An 18956-nucleotide genomic window follows, 5' to 3' on the forward strand; every position below is an offset into this window, starting at 1 on the left:
ATATTCGCGCAGTTAGTGGCGCCATCTGGCGGGGACCACGGGGCGGGGCGGGACTGGGCGGGGCGGGACTGGGCGGGGCGGGACTGGGCGGGGCGCGGCGGGGCTGGGAACGCGGTCATCTGTCTGTCTATCTCGCCATCTCCATTTCCTCGACGCCCTCCATACCCTGGGTGCCGCGCTGCGCCCCGCCCCGCCCCAGGCCACGAACCTAATCGCTGCATCAGCTGCAGAGCAGGGCAGGTAATTCAATGCATTTTATGCGGGACGCCACCCCGTCAGTGGCCTCTGGCTCGTTTACTGGCAGCTATGAGTGTGTGTGCGTGTGTGCGTTTGTGCGTGTGTGGGCGTGTGTGTGTGTGTGTGTGTCGATGAGCACGGCGGCCCATGACCCGCGGCGCTGCACCGTACGTTGTGACACCGTCCGGGACTCCATCTTCCCCCTCCACAGACCCCTTCCCTGCACGCCCCTGCCGCGAGCGAGGAGAGCGACACCTAACGACGTTTATGATGACGCGGTTTCCCGGACTAGCAAACGCCACAGCACGTGCGTATGTGTGTGTGGGGGGGGGGGATGCGCAGTGTGTGAGAGGGTGAGAGAGAGTATTGAGGCGTGAAGGCATTAGGAGGTCGGCTATCATGTAGATGGCGATAACGAGCAGGCGAAGGCAATGAGGCAAACATGTACGGGGGCGGCTCGGCTCCGGCTCGGGAAAGTTGGAGCAGCTCGAAACTAAAGCAAACTTTGACGGCGCACAGCGCACGGCGGCGTGTTTAACTTGGGATCGAAACTACCTCCTGTTCCGTTCCCCGACTTCCATGATCGAACGTGGATCCGACAGCGACAGCATGCTGGTCCAGAGCTTTCGGCCTCGGCCGTCACCAAATGGCGCATTAATCTCTCGCTCCCCTCCCACCCCTTTCTCTCTTTCTTTCTCTCCCCGTGCGGTCCTTGGCGTTGCCGCTCGTGTTCTAACAGCCACTTTTTCACTCCACCGACACAGCCGTGGCCTCAGCGGCGCCGGAAGTAGTTCCAGGCAGGTCAGGTAGGCCCTTGAGCTCTCCTCGGCTCGCTTCATCTCGTCGACTTCCATTGCAGGGTAACCCCAGGCTTTCGGCCTGTCTGTCTGTCTGTCTGTCTGTCTGTCTGTCTGTCTGTCTGTCTTTCTGTCTTTCTGTCTGTATGTCTGTCTGTCTGTCTGTCTGTCTGTCTGTCTGTCTGTCTGTCTGCCAACGAGGCCGGCATTGCGTCGAGCCGAATTTGCAAAGATTTGAGGGATGCACGTCACCGACCGGACAAGTTTTTCGCCTCCGCCCTCGCTGCCGCGCGCCGCCACGCCGCCTCGCTTTTTGCCGCTGCTGCTGCCTCTCAGCTCCAAGGGCCGACGGCGAAGCGGGTGAAGCGAAGCAGAGAGGAAGAGAAGACTTGGCAAAATATGCTGGAAAAACAAATAAAGAAGAGGAATGCCCGCCGCCCCGCGCCACACACTGGCTCGGTAGTGAGTACTTGGCAAAGCACTCAGCGACCAGCTGTCCAGTTATCCGATATTCGCCGCGAGCTGGGGGAGGGGGGGGGCGTGGGCGCTGGCTCTTTCAGTAAAATCGTCGAACTGCCTTATCAGGGGAGAAGGGCGCAGGGCAGGGCGGGGCGCAGTGGCAGCGGGGCGGCAGCGGGGCGGCCCTTAGCCCATGGCGCTTTGAGCAGCCGGCTGTGGAATCGGTCCGCGGCCCCGCGGCCCCGCGGCCCCCGGCAATACCAAGGCTACCCCTCAATTTCTATTGGCCGCCGCCACTTTAGGGTGGGGCGGCGGGGCCGGGCGGGGCGCTGCAGTGGTGGATGACCGGACGCTTGGCTTGGCTCCGGCTTGGCTTCGCTTTGCTTTCAAAAGAACCAGCGCCGCGCTGCCCGGCGCTGCCCGGCGCTGCCGCTATCGCGCGCGGACAGACAGACGTGGCGGCCGAGGGCCGAGCCTCGAGGACGGAAGGGAAAGGGCTGGTGGGGCGTGGAGGGCGGAGGGCCGCTGGCTGGCCGGGATTTTTATGGGAATTAAGTCTTCGTGCCGCACGCCGAGCCGCACGCCGTGCCGCAGCCGGCCACGCCACCCCGTCACGCTGGCACACTGGCAGGGGTCCTTCCTCGCCGACTCGCACGGAAGGGGCGGGGGCGGGCGGGGGTCGTGCAGGATGGGGCTCTTTGTCATATGGGCGGTGAATCAGCACCTCATTGAATACTGTTGAATCCTTATCAGCGGACACGCAGCCCCCTCCACTGCGCTGCGCGGGTTGCCCGGGGTTGCCGGCCAGCGGACCGACTGCGGCCTGTGGTTTCGTAGCTCGTCTCTCTCTCTCTCTCCCTCTGCGCCGGGAGAGAGAGAGAGAGAGAGAGACGGCGCTAGGAAGCACTGCGCGGGCAGCGTGACTTGTGGCGCCACGGCTGGCTAGCATTGTGCTGTGGGCGTCCGGCGCGGCCTGCACGGCCGGCACGGCCTGCACGGGGACTCCATTACCGCGGCGCTAGTTGTTGATGGCGTGTTATGCACAATGGAAGTCGCAGCAGCAGCGCGCTCATGGCGCCGCGCCGCGCGCGGACAGAGAGCGGAGTACGGGGCACGGAGTTGGCAGCAGACAATGAGCGTTAAGTGGATTACAAACGCCCTGCATGGATCCACGCTCCATCCAACTGGCAACGCCGGCAACGCGGAATGCGATGTGTTGCTGACACGGGTGGCTGCTCCCGCCACCCCGCCCCGCCCCTCCCCGCCCCGCCCCGCCCGCCCGCCCCGCCCCGCCCCGCCCCCCCCCGCCCCGCCCCGCCCCGCCCCGCCACCGCGCGGCAAGGTCGCCCATCCCCAGCGACAGCGAGAGCGCCTGCGGGCCTCGGGGTAGGCCGCCGCGACGCACCGCTGTCCTGCGGGCCGGCCCACCTCGCCGGGCGCTCTGCTCCTGCACTGCATCGGCACGGTCGGCAGCAACGGAGAAAGAATGGAAGGGAACCGCCACTTTCACTCCGTCGGTCCCGAATGCAGCTTGCTGCTGGGAACGAACGAACGCCCCATTATGCGGCCTTTTTTAAAGTCCCTCCTGCTCGTCCGTCTCTGGAGCGCCGTCTCGTCTCCGGTCTCCGGTTTTTGCCGTCAAGATGCAAGATGGCGACCCCATCCATCCACCTCGCCTTTCCATTTACTGATAAGATTACGGGATGTGTCCCCCCACCCACGGCCTTCCCTGGGCCTTCCCTGGTCCCTCCCTGGCACCGCAGTAATTAAACTTTGGGTATGAATGCGATGGCGTCCTTGAATGGGCGGGGAGGAGAAAAGCGGGAAAGAATCGCCAAAAGCAAAACACAGGTTGCGGACGTGTCAAAAACAAAGACAGCGGCAATAGCAACAACAACAACTAAAACAACAAGGGAAGTGGGGCGGCGGGGACGCAGCGCGAAGGGTGAGGCTGTCCGTGCACGTCGCGCCTCGTTTGTCGACGCGACGCCCAGCGCGCCCAGCGCGCCCCACCGCCAACAACAACAACCTCGTTAGGGCAGAGAGTGCCTCGCTTCATTCCATTTTGGAAATAACCAAAACATCGGCTCTGGAAAAAAAATGGTGAAACAACCAGCACCAAAAAAATAAAAAACGAACACTTTGGCCCTTTCCCCTTTAAACACGCCGCTGCGTGGGGCTCGCGTGCCGCACGCTGCCGGTTCGCCCCGCCCCGCCCCGCCACGCCCCGCCACGCCGCGGTGTGGTGCGGTGCGGTCTGGTTGACTGCGTGGGGCGTTCGGGGCGTGGCGGGGCGTGGCGCGGCGTGGCGTGGCGCGGTGCGGTGTGGCGTGGGGCACTGGGCCGCGCGGTGCCGTGCGATCAATACCGGCCTGCCGCTGCCTCCAGTGCCTCCAGTGCCTCCAGTGCCTCCAGTGCCTGCGCCATCAGAGCGTTGGAGTTACATCTCCCTGTTGCTCCTTTCCTTTCCTCTCCTTTCGACGGCGACGCATTTACCAGTGGCGATGCGAGGCGCCGTGCCCTTGGCGCTGCCCTTGTCGCTGTCCTTGGCGCTGCCCGCGAAGACGCTGAGGGCCTGCTTGGCGTGGCCGAGCGGCCCCGCCAGCCCCGCCGGCCACGCCGGCCACGCCCTGCCCGGAAATGGGAGCCTCCCGGAACCTCTTTATTTCCCGGAACCAGAGGGCGCCGGACCGGAGCGGTGTCCTCGCCGCCGGGCCAGCCTGGCATTCCTGGTCCTCCGCGGGGTGCCAAGGGGGCTGCAGCCACGGCCACTGCCATGGCGCCGAAGCGGCCCGGCACCGTCTCCCTGATTACGGGGAAAGTAACAGGCCGACGTGGCGCGGTGCCTTGCCGAGTACCTGGCTGAAGGCCTCGCCCAAGGCCTCGCCCAAGGCCTCGCCCAAGGCCTCACCCAAGGCCTCACCCAAGGCCTCGCACAAGGCCTCACCCAAGGCCTCACCCAAGGCCTCGCCCAAGGCCTCGCCCAAGGCCTCGCCCAAGGCCTCGCCCAAGGCCTCGCCCAAGGCCTCGCCCAAGGCCTCGCCCAAGGCCTCGCCCAAGGCCTCGCCCAAGGCCTCGCCCAAGGCCTCGCCCAAGGCCTCGCCCAAGGCCTCGCCCAAGGCCTCGCCCAAGGCCTCGCCCAAGGCCTCGCCCAAGGCCTCACCCAAGGCCTCGCCCAAGGCCTCGCCCAAGGCCTCACCCAAGGCCTCGCCCAAGGCCTCGCCCAAGGCCTCGCCCAAGGCCTCACCCAAGGCCTCGCCCAAGGCCTCGCCCAAGGCCTCACCCAAGGCCTCGCCCAAGGCCTCGCCTCACGAGGGCGTCAACGAGGGCCCCGCCTCCGTGAGGACCGTGAGCCGTGAGGGCCGTGAGGGCGCTCCAGGGGGCGGCGGCGCGTTGAGTAAGGGCTGCGGGTGCGTCTCGTGGAATTAGTCACCGGACGGAAGCTCTCTGCCCCCCCCCCTCCTCCCTCAAAGCCCCAAGCGGGCTAGTCCGGGCCCAGACGACCCCACACCGACAAATTGGCTAAAGTTTCAGGCCCGAGTGCAGCCCTGTTTCTTTCAAGAAGACGCTAGGATAGGTCAGCGCGCGTAGGTACACCGTGCTTTAGCGCGCCCGTCATAAGTGTTGAAATTAATCGCGGGGACTTCACGTGCGCGAGATCAAAACTAATGAGATGTTCAGGGCGCTGGCTGGCGTGTGGGAGCGCGTCGCGCTGGCGCAGCCGGAGCAGCAAGTTACCTCGTAACCAACTTCCCGTGTACAGCTCCCTCCTAGTCAAACACGACCATTACACCCCTGGCTGTTGCGTGAGTGTGTGCGTGCGTCGTTGGCGTGGCGTGCGTGTGTGTGTATTACTTACGAGTCATAGCGCCCGATTGCTGGGTCCACAGAGAGCCCGGCCCTCCAGGACTGTCACACAGTCACAGGTGGTGCCAAGTCCCATGGGCGCGGCGCGGCGGGGCGCGGCAGGGAGCGGCGGGGTGCCTCCGAGCCACTCGTGTCGCTGTGAGCCTCACGGAGGAGGGCGACAGGCTTCAGGGCTCGGCAAGGCCTTCGGAGCCATCAGGGCCGTGGGGTGGTTGGAGGAGCCTTTCCGAAGTGGTGACCGCAGATTAGCTCCCCCGCTCGTGAGGGACGGGTCCCTGCAGGTAAAGCCGCGAAACCAGCTCCAACTTGGCGGTGTTCTGGCGCCACCAGCCTTCCCTCAATGGCCAACCCACTTCGCATTGGACGATGATTGGCCGCGGACTCCGCCACCGCGCCACTGGCATCCCGGTGCGACTCACCCCTACCAGGAGGCTTTATCACCCTAATCGGCGAGGAGTGCGCCGACACCGCGGCAGCCAGCCAGGCAGCTAGTCAGGAAGTCAGGCGCGGTGTATGTGCTGTAAGTCATTGTTTGCCCACGCCTCTGTTTACTGAGATAAGCTGGCGGTTTAATTAGAACGTGGGTTATCGCCGAGGAGCCTCACACACGCTCAAACGCTCACTCACACCACCACACACACACGAAACTGTATCATGTAATACACCCCCTGTCGTGCATTCATCGGCCTTTCTGTGCGCATAAAAGAATTTTTTTGCCCGTGCGGTGCGTATTCCACACCCGTTTCCCCCCCCCCTCCCCCCCGCCAGCATCCCCTGGTGGATCGCTGCGTCGGTCGCGTCGCGGTCGCTGCTGTCATGTGGTCGCGCAGCGTCCGTGACGGTGACGCCCGTGACGTCCGTGACGTCCGTGACGTCCGTGACGCATGCACGGTGACTGAACGCGTCCCGGCCCGCCGCTCGCTTGCTTGTTTGCAGTGTGCCATCAGACCGCATCAGAGCAAGGGGCGCGCACTGCGTACTGCGTTCTGCGTATACTGCCATGCCATACCATGCCATAGCATGCCGTGCCATGCCATGCCGTGCCATGCCATGCCGTGCCATGCCATGCCGCGGTGCACCGCCGGAACGAGTGAGGGAAAGGAAATCCCCGCCATGACAAATAAAAGCGGGCAACGCCGGCAACGCCGACGGCCGCAGCATGCAACCGCACCGCATGTGTGCGCCCTTTGGCGGCGTGTGTGTGTGTGTGTGAGGAGTGAGAGAGAAAGATAGAGACTCGGTGCACCACAAATATTGCCAGTGGTGGACATTGCGGTACTGATATCAACGCGGTCTCGCTTGTGGACGCCACCAAAACGCAAAACGCCCAACCAGAACGGGAAACAAATGCTGGCCTTGTTCAGGTCGAACAAAAACAACAACACCGAAAACACAACATCAGGAAAACGACGTCGTTCCTGTGGAGGAGACACTTTTTTTGTCGTCCGTTCTAATTTTTTAAGAGAATAAGAGTGAAAATGCGGTGACGCAAATTGGTAATCAAGGGACAGCCGTCCGGCCTGCCGTCCAGCATCGCCCTGACAAATGAATAGGTGGCTGCTGCTTAATGAATGGCCCGGGGCTCCCTCCCCTCCCCCAGCGTTACGGCCCCCCATATTTAAACTGACGGAAAGCCCCCGCAATGCTCCATCCGGAGCGTCATCGCCATCGCCGGGACGAACTCTCCTCCCCTTCGTGGGGCTCGTCGAGGTCTACCGGGCGCACCGGGACGATCACTCGTGTAAATTTTGTCAGAATGTCAGAAGCATGTCTAAAATCCTGATCAAAATTCGCGCACCTCTGAAAGCTGAAATTCTGAAAACTTACTCTGATATTGACGGTTTGAGTTCTAGACTGTCAGAAGATGTTTTCAGCTTTCAGAGGTGCGCAAATTTTGATCAGGTTTTCAGACAGGTCTCTGACATTCTGACAAGATTTACACGAGTGATGCACCTTCTTCGAATCAAACAACGGCAGCAACTTGCGGCGGCGTGCTGGCGCACTGGCTGGCGCACTGGCTTGCGCACTGGCTTGCTCACCCCGGTCCGACTTTGCTTGTTTTATGTCCCTAGCTGCCTCCGGGCTGCCGAGCGGCTGGCGGCAGGGGAAGGGCTGCCTCCGCGGGTTGGTTATATTGAACCGTTCCCCGCTGAATTGGTTTGCATGGTCTGGCCGTGCCTCATGGCCTTTGTCCGGCCGCCGACGCGAGGCAGGCGAGGCAGCCGGGGCAGTGGCGTAGTAAACCAGCCCCCTTCCGCCGACAAGGCGGATGGACGGGGCGGCGCGCAGCGAGTCGAGCAGGCCGAGCGGGTCGAGCGGGCCACCAGGACGGCGGCTGCCCGCCCCACATTGTTCAACCCCGCCGCGCCCAGCGTGGCCCCGCGTGGCCCCGCGTGGCGCAGCGCAACATGTACACTGTTACACTGTACACTGGCCGGGCACCACACAGCACGGCGCCGTCCCACGCTGCGGCCTGGCTTCGCCTGGCTTCGTTCACAGACCTCCACTCATTTTGCCTCAGTCTCGCGGCCAACTGTATACATTACCTACCATGTGTGTGTTTACACTGGCGTGCGCGGTGTGTGTGAGCATGTGTGTGTGACGGTGCAAAGGGCTCGCCGTGCGGCTGCCTCTCACTTCCCGACGCGGTGGTGCCGTCCGTCAACCAGCCAGCGGCGCGTGGAGGGCGAGGGGGTGGAGGGGCCGAAATGAGGCACGAAGACGGAGCACGTCCGCACCTAGGGTGACGCGGTGACGCGGTGACGCGCACCCCAGGAGGCGGCCCAGGCCCGGGCAGCCCGGACGGCTATACGTGACGACCCAACTTGGCAAGTGTCACACTATATTGTATAAGTCCCGGGAGAAGGCTTCCATCTCCGAGTCTACTTCAAAAGCCGTCCCCTCCCCTTTCTCCCCCTTCCCCTCCGGCACGCCACAGCGCGTCAAGTCTCGCCGCAGCGGCCCGTCGGCCGCCCGTCCCGCCGCCCCAGTGAGGGATGACGATGACGTCGGTGGACCGGCCAAAAAACGCCGGGGAGGAAAGTGCGGCAAAAATGACGCATGGCCCTTCAGAGGGGTCGGAGAGGACGAGGGTGGCGTTGGAGGGGGAGGAGGGGGAGGAGGGTCGCCGTTCAATCCTCGCCACCGACACCGCCACCGCCGCCACCGCCGCAGTCAGCACAGGAAACTGTTGGATGAGGAAGGCGGTGCCGAGGCGTCGCGCACTGCGACCACACTGCAAACCCAAACGCAGATCGCAGCGGTATTAGCCAGTGCAGGCTGTTGACCGCAAACTCTTCCATGAGGAGGGGGAAGCTGTTGTTCCGCGGAAGCTGCGATCGCTGCCCCACCCACGCCGCCGCAAAAAAGGAAAGATAGAAAGAGAAGAACGCGGTGGAACTCGAGGCGGAAGTTTGGCACACTTCTCGGGGACGAGGGGCACGCCACGCCGCACGCCGCCACGCCACGCCACGCCGGGCCAGAGGGGCCAGAGGGGCCAGAGGGGCCAGAGGGGCCAGAGGGGCCAGAGATCCACCCGGCCGGCCGACCGGCCAACAGACCGGCGATAAAGAAATTTCCGACCGGAAAAGAAACCACGGCTCGCAACTTTTCAAAGTCTCGGAACAGAGATTACCCTTTTCGTTTTTTCCTCTCTTCTTTTCCATCCGCTGCTCCTCCGGTCCACCGTTTCTTCTCCGTCCCTTCCTTCCGATGCCCTGGCACAAAACGGCGGCGAGGCAGCCAGAGGCAGCCACCCGCTTGGCTGAAGCACCCAATGAGGGCGCCTGGCGCCCACCGCGTTGTCGCGTCCTCTCCCTGGAGCAGAGTAGCGGTGCTTGGCAAACAGCGAGCAAATTGTGTTTCGGATTCCTGGGCAGCCGTGCTGGCCGTGCTGGCCGTGCTGGCCGTGCTGGCCGAGGCCGAGCCGCGCCGAGACAAGAGGAGGAATGCGACACAAAAGAGCATCGCCGCCCCTCGCTTTAAACGCGTTAGCCCATCGAGCGTCGCCACTCCGCCGCACCGGCCGGGCCGCGGGGCCGCCGGGCCGCGCAACAGTACACCAAAGTCAAGTTTCGCAGTTAATCTAACTTGGCCAGGTCGGGTTGCCGGGGTGGCGACGACGCCGGGGCTGGCCGGGGCTGCGGCGGCCAAGCTGCGAAAAGGAACAGAAAGAGGGAAAACGCGGAGCGCACTGCACGCTCGGCTTTTTGTGTACCTTTCTTTACGAGCGTGCTGTTGTACGAGGGCAGGAAAAAAATAGAAAAGCAGCGATGGGCCGCCAACAGGACGACGACGGCCCGCCGCACCCCACCGCACCCCGCCCCACCCCGCCCCGCCCCGCCACGCCCCGCCACGCCCCGCCCCGCCACGCCCCGCCACGCCCCGCCACGCCCCGCCATGCCCCGCCATGCCCCGCCACGGCCCGCCACGCCCCGCCACGGCCCGCCACGCCCCACCACGGTGCGCTGCATGGAAATTTGGGGTCCCCCTCCGGAACACGGGGAGACATGATGTAGGTTTATTGTGCTCTGAAAAGACCAGTTTGGTTTATCGGTTGGGCTGCGCGTGTGAGTGTGTGCGTGCTACTGACACGGAGGAAACGAAACGAGAGCCGCATTCCCCGCACTAATCAGCCGGTTGTGGCACCGCTCCGCGCAAGGAGACCAGCTCGATGCTGCGTACCGCTGTGCGCCGGCGCATCATAAAAACAAAATCGGAAACAAAGGAAGAAAAAAGGGGGCCCTCCTCCCACCCCCGTACACAGTACGGAGGACCGCCTGCAACTTCGGTGGATCGGGGGAGCCGGTGCTTTACAGAGGCGCGCCCAAGGGGCAGGTGACAGTGCGAGGCCAACAGTCCGGGGTTCAACTCCCAACATTTGTTTAGGGTTTTTTTTTCGATTCCTCTCCCAATGTGGTTTAAAGGCGTGACATCCCCCGTTCCATGATATGTGTCGTGGTGGACCAGATGGCAAAGGCATTAGTACCTGATAATGGGGTTGGCGGATCAAGTCTCCTTATGAAACATTTTTTGAGGCCCGCTCACTGCGGTCAATCCCTGTCGCGTCTCCTAGAACCCGGCTTCACTCCACCTCTCTCATGAGCCGTGGTGGCTGAGGTGGAAAAGGCGTCTGCCTCGGACAATAGGGTCTGGGGATCGATTCCCATCATATTAGTACATTTTTGGACTAGCCTCCGACCAAATCGACTCAAACCCGTCGTCCAACACTCGGCAGACGTAGAAGTCATGATAGTGTAGTGGTCAGAGTCACATTAGCCAAATTGGTCGCGGTTGGGTCCTCCTTGATTCGTCGGGTAGGAGATGGTAAGTCCTTTGAAGCTGGCCCTTGGTTGACGTCTGTATGTTTGGTAGAGAGCGCCGGACAGCCAGCGGGGGTACCTGTGGTACAGACCACCCCGCGAAAATCCAAGGCTCTCAAGGTAGAGAGAGACTGTCAAGTATCCGCCCTTCACCCGACCCATATCAGACGAGAACCCCTGGGGTCACCGCCTGTAAAGCACCGGTTCCCCCGATCCACCGAAGTTGCAGGCGGTCCTCCGTACTGTGTGCGGAGGTGGGAGAAAGGCCCCCTTTTTTTCTTCCTTTTTTTCACTTTTTTTAATGATGCGCCGGTGCACAGCTGTACGCAGCGCGCGGAGCCCAGGACGCGTTTTCACCGTGTTCTGCTTGGCGCCCAGGCTCAGGACATAGCTCATTGAGCTGGACGGTGGGCGCCGCTGCCAGCGCTGCGCGTTGGTTTGGAGCTGGCCGGAAGAACGGCTTGTAGGCCTCCAACTTGTTGAGCAGCTTCGTCTGGCTTTGGCGCGCGGGGTCGCCGAGGAGCCGGTCCGCGCGATCGCGGCGGCTCGGCCGAAGGGGGGGCGTCATTGTCGAGGGTGGTAGGGTGGCGGGGGAGTTTGAACCCGGCACCTTGTCTTCTACTGTCGGCGCCTCAACGGCCGCTGCCACGGCAGTCGCACACGCCGACTCTAATTGCGCGACAAGGATGGCTTCCACATCAAGCCGTGGCCTCGGCGGTGAGGCCCCGGTGCCGCCCTGGTGCCGCCCTGGTGCCGCCGGTCTACATCGGCAAGTAAGGGGCTTTCCTGGCTCCAGGGAGGCTTCCGGGGGCCTCTTAGGCGGGGCGGGGCGGGGCGCCTTGTCTTGATTAAGGGTGCGCCACGCGAGGCGACTGGGGAGAGGCTCTTCAGTTCGAACCAATCCGGGTTAATCCTGGCCCCGCCGAAGCTGCGCAGAGCTGCCGGTGACCCCGGCGGCGCGCAGCGTGCTGCCAAGAGGCAGCGCCACAGCGCCGCCTGGAGCGCCGCCTGGAGCGCCTCCTGGATCCAGCGAGGAAGCGGTGAGTGGCCGCCAAAAACTATCCCGCAAGTGGCGGTGGCGCGCGAGTTTGTCCAAAGTGACCGCCGCGTTCGACGCACACGGCGCGCGGCACTAAAGTTTAATGCCGCGCCGCTGCCAGCGCGCTCCCGCCGCGACCCCAGCGAAAGTGGGCCAAACCGGCGTGAATTCGTAAGGGCCGTTAATATTGGAGCCAAGTGGCTCGCGTCGCTCTTGACACCGACCGGCCGACCGACCCCGGACCGACCGGCCGGCCGACGGCCTGAATGACGGGCTGGCGGGCGGCAGGCTGCGAGTATTGATCCCCACCCTGAGTGAAGGCAGACTACTGTCTCTGTCTCTCTCGCACCCCTACGACATCCAGAGTGTGAGAGAGACAGAGGGACTCGCGTGTCGGCGGGAATGCAGTAAGAATGGCGCTGCGCTGCCAAAGCGTTGCCGTAGTGGAGCGCGGCAGCGTGGGGGGCGGAGGGCGAGTGGATTGGATGGACGTTGTTTTCCCATCCGACGATGATTCAGAGCCCCCGCCCCCGCCCCCTCCCAGCCCGAGGACCTCGCCAGGACCCCGGACCGCCCGGCCATCGATGCGGAACGCAATAAGGAGAAGTGTCGGCACAAACACATTCGCGTCCACATTAACATCCACGGGGGGGATGAAAGAGTTGGTGGTGGAGCAGCGGAGCCGGGCGGAGCCGAGCCACTCGGCCATTGGGCCATTCGGCCAGTGACATTGGCCCCTTAGGCGCCCATTGGCCCATTCAGCACTACACCGCACAACCAGTGCCGGGGAGAGCGAGAAAGAAAGCAGGAGAAAAGGGGGAAAGAGAGAGACAGAGAGGGGGAAAGACCATCGTGTTTCCGTTCGGAGAAATAATGCGGACCGTTCTTTTTCTCCAAGCGGAATGCTAAGAGGCGCGTTATTAAAAAGCAGGGCGCTGCCAGCCGCCCCGCCCCGCCCCGCCCCGCCCCGCCCCAACCCGCCCCACCCCGCCCGGCCCAGAATCGAAACACGCGTTGTGTTCGCAGCCGCTCCAGCAATTTGGCGAGCGCCATGTTTTTGCCAGTCTACGGTTCCACGGAGTGTGCGGCGCAGCCCGGCACAGCCCTGTGGGCCCCGGCCCGGCCCGGGTACGCCCCCACGGCACAGCCCTGCGCTAGTCGGGCCCTTTGGCAAGGGAGGGCAGAAAGCCACATGCGGGCTTCAAAGCGCCCCTTCCACCGCGCCGCTCGACGCGCAGGGCGCGCAGGGCAGCGGGTGACGCCATAGGGGCCAGGCCGGCCGGGCCCCAGGGCATCCGCAGCGGCGGCGCGTTGCGCGCGTTGACCACGGCCCCCCGGAGGGACACTGCGCGGGGCGACGCGGCGCTGGGCGAGGTGAAACACACACGTTTACCGTGCGTGGAAATGGAATCGACTCGTCGCAGAGAGCGCACTAGCGCAGCTAGCGCAGCGAGGCAGCGGAAAGGCGCCCCCCGCTCGCACCGCACCGCCTCGCTTCGCTCTCCACGTCGCCCCAACCAGGCTGGCAATTTCATCAATTTGGCGGCACGGCGCGGCACGGTACAGCACGGCGGGGCGCCCTAGAGGGGGGGGGGGCAGCCTGCACTCGCACCGCTCGCGTGCGCCAAGCAAAACCCTTTTGGCGCCGCAATTTGAGGCCGCTTTTCCTGTGAAGGACGAAGAACGTGTCACATCCTTAATGCCTGCCTGACGTGCGGCGGGGTGGGGCGGGGTGCGGCGGGGTGCGGCGGGGCGTGGCGGGATGTGGTGGGGCGCACGTTGTCCGTTATCAACCAACCGAATTACTGTCCCCCGCAGCTGCCTGTCCTGGCGGCCGGCGGCCCGGGCAGCCCTATGCAAACTGCATTTTAATTCGACCGCCTCAACCCCCAGCTCCCCTCAGGGGCTGGGGCCGCCTTGGGGCCGCCTTGGGGCCGCCTTGGGGCCGCCTTGGGGCCGCCTTGGGTCCGCGGTCCTGGGGGCTGCGCTCCCCGCCCCGCCCCGCACCACCACGCTGCTGTGATGCACATCATCGTCTCGGACCGCCACCAATACCTGCCAGTGCGTGGAGGTGAGAGGCGGGCCGCAACCGAGGCAACCGAGGCGGGGGGGGGGGGGGCAACCCTACTCATGTGTCGACTCGGCACTCGTGTGTCAAACAGGCCAGGACGTAATCCCGGCGTGCCTCTAATGGCAGAGAAAACATCCCCCTCCATCCACCCCCCCTTCCGCCCCTCGAACACCTTTCGGCCGCTCTCACCGCCCCGCCCCGCCCCACCCCTCCACGCCACGGTGAGGGGATCATCCCGCCCTTCACTCCGACGGCCTTATGCCTTTCGAGAGAAAAAGGCCTGTGGAAATGGACGTCTATATCTGGGCGCGGGAGTTACAGGTGAGCGAAACAGAGGCGTGGCTACACTGAGTGCTGAGCTAAAAACAGCTCTGAGAGAGAACAACTTTTCCACCCCCTCATCCATTCCGTTTAAATGACTGTTCGATTGACATTTTTTGCGTCTGCTTCTCGGACGCCGGAATGCAATATGAAAATGATGGCACATGGACTCCTACCTTCAATGCGAGTGGCGATTTTTCTGTTGTTTGCGAGACTGCAACACACCTGGAATAAAACACGACGGAAAGGAGGTTAGAAAAGATTCCTGCGTTGAGCAATAAAAGGCACGACACATCCGCCAGCAGCGAGGGTCGTTCGGGTGCTGGCCGTGGAGGTGGTGCTGGCGTTGCTGCCGCGGTGATTGTCGGCAGCCGGGCCAGCAGGCACCGCCACCGGTGCGATGCTTTGGCATAGCCATCGGGCCATTTCCATAATTCTCACAAATGGTGTGGTGTGGTCCAGTCGGCCCAGTCCAGCTGCCGGACTCGGGCGGGGGCGACGCTCGGGGCAAAGGTCGACGAGGTCCTTCCCTTCCGCCGCCCCGCCGCCCCGCCGCCCCGCCGCTAGCGTCGTCCGCTACCCGGCCGGCTATATCAATAGCAGGACGCGCCCACATCCGAGAATGCGGCCCCACCCCTCCCTTCCGCGAGGCTGCATGACTGGAATATAAAGATGGAGCGCCGGAATGGCGGCGGGCCGACGGGCCGCTGGGGCCCGGAATCCAGGCGGGTAGTGTACTGGACTGGGGCTAGCCCGGCCAGCCAGCCCAGCCAGCCCAGCCAGCCGGCAATCGGTAATAATGCTCGGAACAAGCCTCACTTCCGGACTTGCGGACTTCCGGGATCGGTTTATTGGAAGGCTGTCGGCGCTGCGGTGCTTGCGGGTGCACGCGCCACGCACGGCTCACTGGAGTGTGCTCGCTTCCCTGCGTCCTGCCCGAGTCCTGCCTGTGTTCCTGCTCCGCCGGCCTCCAAGGGCCAGGCCAAGGGCCAGGCCAAGGGCCAGGCAGCCCGCGCGGCCGAACTTTGGAGCGCCGCGTTGGCAGTGGTTGGCTGCCTCGCTGTCTTGCACCACGGCCCCCAGGGGCCCCAGGGACTCCAGGGACAGGACCGCCAACCCCACGGGGACTAATAAGGCGCCCTGGATTACCGCCTCAGTGCCACGGGGCTGGCGGTTGGCATCCCTGCCAATAAACGATAAATCGAAGAAAGCTTATTCGACGAGGGCGGCTAGGCCATGAGAGCCGGACTGTCTCCACAGCGCCAGCCCCGGCCAGCCAGCCCTCGGCCGCTGCCATCATCCAATACGACTCGGCTGAATTAATCGGGACTAGTTTACGGGGGGAGGGGGAGGGCGGAGGGTGCCAAGCGGGACAATACGCATGCAAACAATGAAGATGGAGCTCAAGTGCCTGCGAGGAGCAGGTGATCCTGCCTGTAGCACACCGGCAATAATAATCATCATTCAGACGGAATGTCGCGCCGCGCGCGTCTCCGTCGCACTCAGGGGCTGCTCTGCTGGGCCGCGCTCTGCGTCTCACTCGCACTCACGGGTCTCCCCGCAGGGCCGCGTCCTGCGTCTCCCTCGCACTCACGGGCCTCCCCGCAGGGCCGCGAGAGACGCAGAGCGACGACGGTGCGCACTCTGCGAAATGAGAAATGCCACGGTTGTCGCTGAAAGGCCTGAAAGGTGAGACCGCGGCCTTTCGCGGCGATGAGAGCGAAATGCCAGACGCGGTCATCAGCGCCACTAATCGGGGCGACCGGCCCGCGAAGCACGAGAAGCACGCTGCGGTAATCAGGTCGCAAACATTCTGGAAAAACAAGAAAATTCACTTGGAACAAGATAATGGCGAAGAAAATTTTCCATGTTCCAAGTAAATTTTCCATGTCTCCAGAAAATTTTTCACGTTTCAAGTAAATTTTCTATGCCTCAAGTAAATTTTCCATGGCCCAAGTAAATTTTGTGTTGGTACTGTGCAATGAGCACGGACGGGCGGGAGTAATCCGAAGCGCGGCCAACAGCAAGCGGCGCCACTGTAACGGCAGGTAGCGTCATTGCAGGCAAAGTAGCCTCAGCTGCTGCTCTTAATGGCCGAGGGGGGAAGGGAGGGGGAGGGGGAGGGGTAGGGGCACAAGGCCGCTTGACTGGAGGTGTGATTGGGCGTAGTTAATGGTAATGCCGTGCTCCACAACGCGTCGTGCCAACTACGTACTGACGGATCATGCCGGCGGGCACGGCCAAGGGCACGGCACCGGCAGGTGCACTGATTACTTTCGGGGGCCGTTGTGTCATTTTGTTATTTTCGGAGCCTCGGCTCGCTCTATGCGCCACCCGCGCTTGGGGTTGACGACGCCTCTCGGTCGTTCCGAATCATGGAACTGGAGGCGCGTTGCTGCACCAAACTCGCTGTCGCGTGTTTTTGTGTGTGTGTGTGAGTGTCTGTCTGTCTGTCTGTCTGTCTGTCTGTCTGTCTGTCTGTCTGTCTGTCTGTCTGTCTGTCTGTCTGTCTGTCTGTCTGTCTGCGTGCGTGTGCGTGCCGTCCCTGACCTAGAGGCCTAGAGGAGTTGAACAGGCTATAAATCACAGCCCACGATCGGGCCCTGGTTAACTTGCGAGGCAGTTGGACAACAGACGGCGGCACGGCGCGGCACGGCGCGGCACGCCAGTGAGCGCCGTCACGGAAATCTGTCAAACTTTGTTGGCCGCCTGTAGTCGCTTTGTGCATGCCCGCGCGTTGTCTGTCCGTGCACGCGCCTCTCTCTGTGTGTGTGTGTGTGTGTGTGTGTGTGTGTCTACGTGCGGGTGTGTGCGTGTGTGCGCGCGAGCGTGTAACTGCCGCCGTGGGGGTGGATCCGCGGCACGCGCTTAGCCCGGTTGAAAGGTTGGAAGGTTGAAAGGGCGGTGTTTATGGTGGCGCGGCACGGAATCACTCGCGGGGCCTCTCCGGGGCCTCTCCGGGGAACTAACCGTCCGCTATTTAACGGAGGCTGCTTTTCGTTTTTCAGCAACCAGTAAACCCTGATCAAAACGAAAAAACAGAAGCAAAAAGAATCGCCTTTAGTATTTCCGAGGCAGCGGGGAGGGCCTCGGGCGTCAACATGAACGGTTTTCACAATTTTTCCTGGTATAGGGAAGAGCTCGTGACGAGTGGAGTTTGTGACTCTAGTGATGAGTGAGCGTGGCTGCAGTGCTCGCGCCGAGGCAGTGTATGTGCAGTGCCCTCCCCCCGGGCCGCCATTTCCTATCACCTCCCCTTATCTCCCTGCTCCCTCCCCTCCGCACTTGCATTTTTTTCATATCCCCTCCACCGCTGCAACACCCGGCAGCACCCGGCCGTCCCGGGGCGTCCCGGAGCGCCTGGAGCGCGGCCTGGAGCGCAGCCTGGAGTGCCTGGATAACAAGAGCGAACGCCCCGCAGTCCCTGCAGGCCTCCAGGCCTCCAGGGAGGGGCGTGGCAGAGCGGCGGCGGGGGAAAATGCAGATCCGGAAATATTGTAATCGAGCGTCGCGTGTGCGGGCCGCACCGAGGCGCTGCCAAGGCGCTGCCAAGGCGCTGCCAAGGCGGGCCAGACCGCCTGCAGAGGCCTCGCGCTTATCTCGAGATGCCTTCGCCGCTTCTGCCCTTTTTGTCATCACGTCCTCATCTACCGGCCCAACAGCGCTTTTTTGTTTCTTCTTCTTCCCTTTTTCTGGAATGGCCACCACAAAAAGTGGAAAGGGCGCGCTCTGAAAATTCCCGGGAGCAACTGCCGCCAGCAGCCACAGCGCCGTTTTTTCCTCGGTTTTGTTTTTCTCCCCTGAAAGTCAAGCCGGCGGAGAGCACGACGACGATGACGCCAAAGGTCGCGGTGACGTCAAAGCGGTGACAGTGGCGAAGTGGGGATGAGACGAGGGGGTCCGAGAGTCCGACCGGACCGCGCGGAAAGGCGCGGAAGACGGGAAGAGCGAATAATAAAATTTTGTGGCCGCGCAGCCGCGCTTTCCGATCACGGCATGGCGGGGTCTGGCTAGGTCTGGCAGGCCTGGCTTGGCCGGTATAATGAACGACGCTGTCGGATTGGAGCGCGCCCCCTCCTCCTCCTCCCCCGCCCTTGACTCCCAGCCGGCCCTTCCATCCCGTGCTTCCTGTTTGTCTCTGGGTGACAGCTAATTGGTCTGCGGCGGGCACCACGGCCCCAGCCCACCCCAGCCAGATTCCGCACAGTGTCCTCTGCCCGTCTCTGTCGCACTCACGGATCGCGCCGACGGGGTGCGAGAGAGACAGAGATAGGGGCCGCTACAAGTGGCGCGGAACGCGTTGCGCAGTGCGTCCGCGCGTAGCCAATCAGCAGCGGGCCGGTGGGCCCTGCGGCGTCCCTGCGGCGTCCCTGCGGCGTCCCTGCGGCGTCCCTGTGGCGTCCCTGCGGCGTCCCTGCAGCGTCCCTGCGGCGTCCCTGCGGCGTCCCGGCACCCGGCGACTACTACTCAGGCACCCCATTCTGCGTCCCGAGTTTCAAGTTCCAAAGGCCTCCAAAGGCTGGTGCGTTACGTGGAAGGTGTGGCAGGCTCCCGGAAAAGCGACGAGCGCGTGAGCGTGGCGTGAGGTTGGATCCAGCGAACCGATCCACGGCTTTGGCACGGCGTGGGGTGCAAGGCGCGGGGGGCAACCGATTTCAAGAAGGGGCCCTCATTGGCGGCGGGCTGCAACAGGTACTCGAGGAAGGTGGGCAGCGCGAGGCAGCGCAAGGCAGCGCCAAAGCCGTTGCCTCATTCTCGCGCTCGATGAGCGCGGTGCCGCCGTGCCACCACTCGCGAGAGACCGACAGAGACAGGCGCTCGAGTGCAGTCGTTATGCGGGAATG

General features: G+C 63.4%; 1 protein-coding gene across 5 annotated transcripts in view; it reads right to left on the reverse strand.

Annotated features, from left to right (window-relative positions):
• The window catches only part of LOC117648932 (potassium voltage-gated channel protein Shaw), an 81025-nt gene that overhangs the window by 47623 nt on the left and 14446 nt on the right, over window positions 1-18956 (reverse strand). For all 5 annotated transcript variants that reach the window (XR_004587952.1, XM_034391381.1, XM_034391380.1 and 2 more), the window contains exon 2: window positions 14289-14337. The gene's annotated coding sequence lies outside the window, so the exon portion shown is untranslated. The remainder of the gene's footprint in view (window positions 1-14288; window positions 14338-18956) is intronic.

This window comes from Thrips palmi, unplaced genomic scaffold (assembly GCF_012932325.1).
Source record: "Thrips palmi isolate BJ-2018 unplaced genomic scaffold, TpBJ-2018v1 HiC_scaffold_10, whole genome shotgun sequence".
In the NCBI taxonomy this organism is placed as follows: Eukaryota; Metazoa; Arthropoda; class Insecta; order Thysanoptera; family Thripidae; genus Thrips; species Thrips palmi.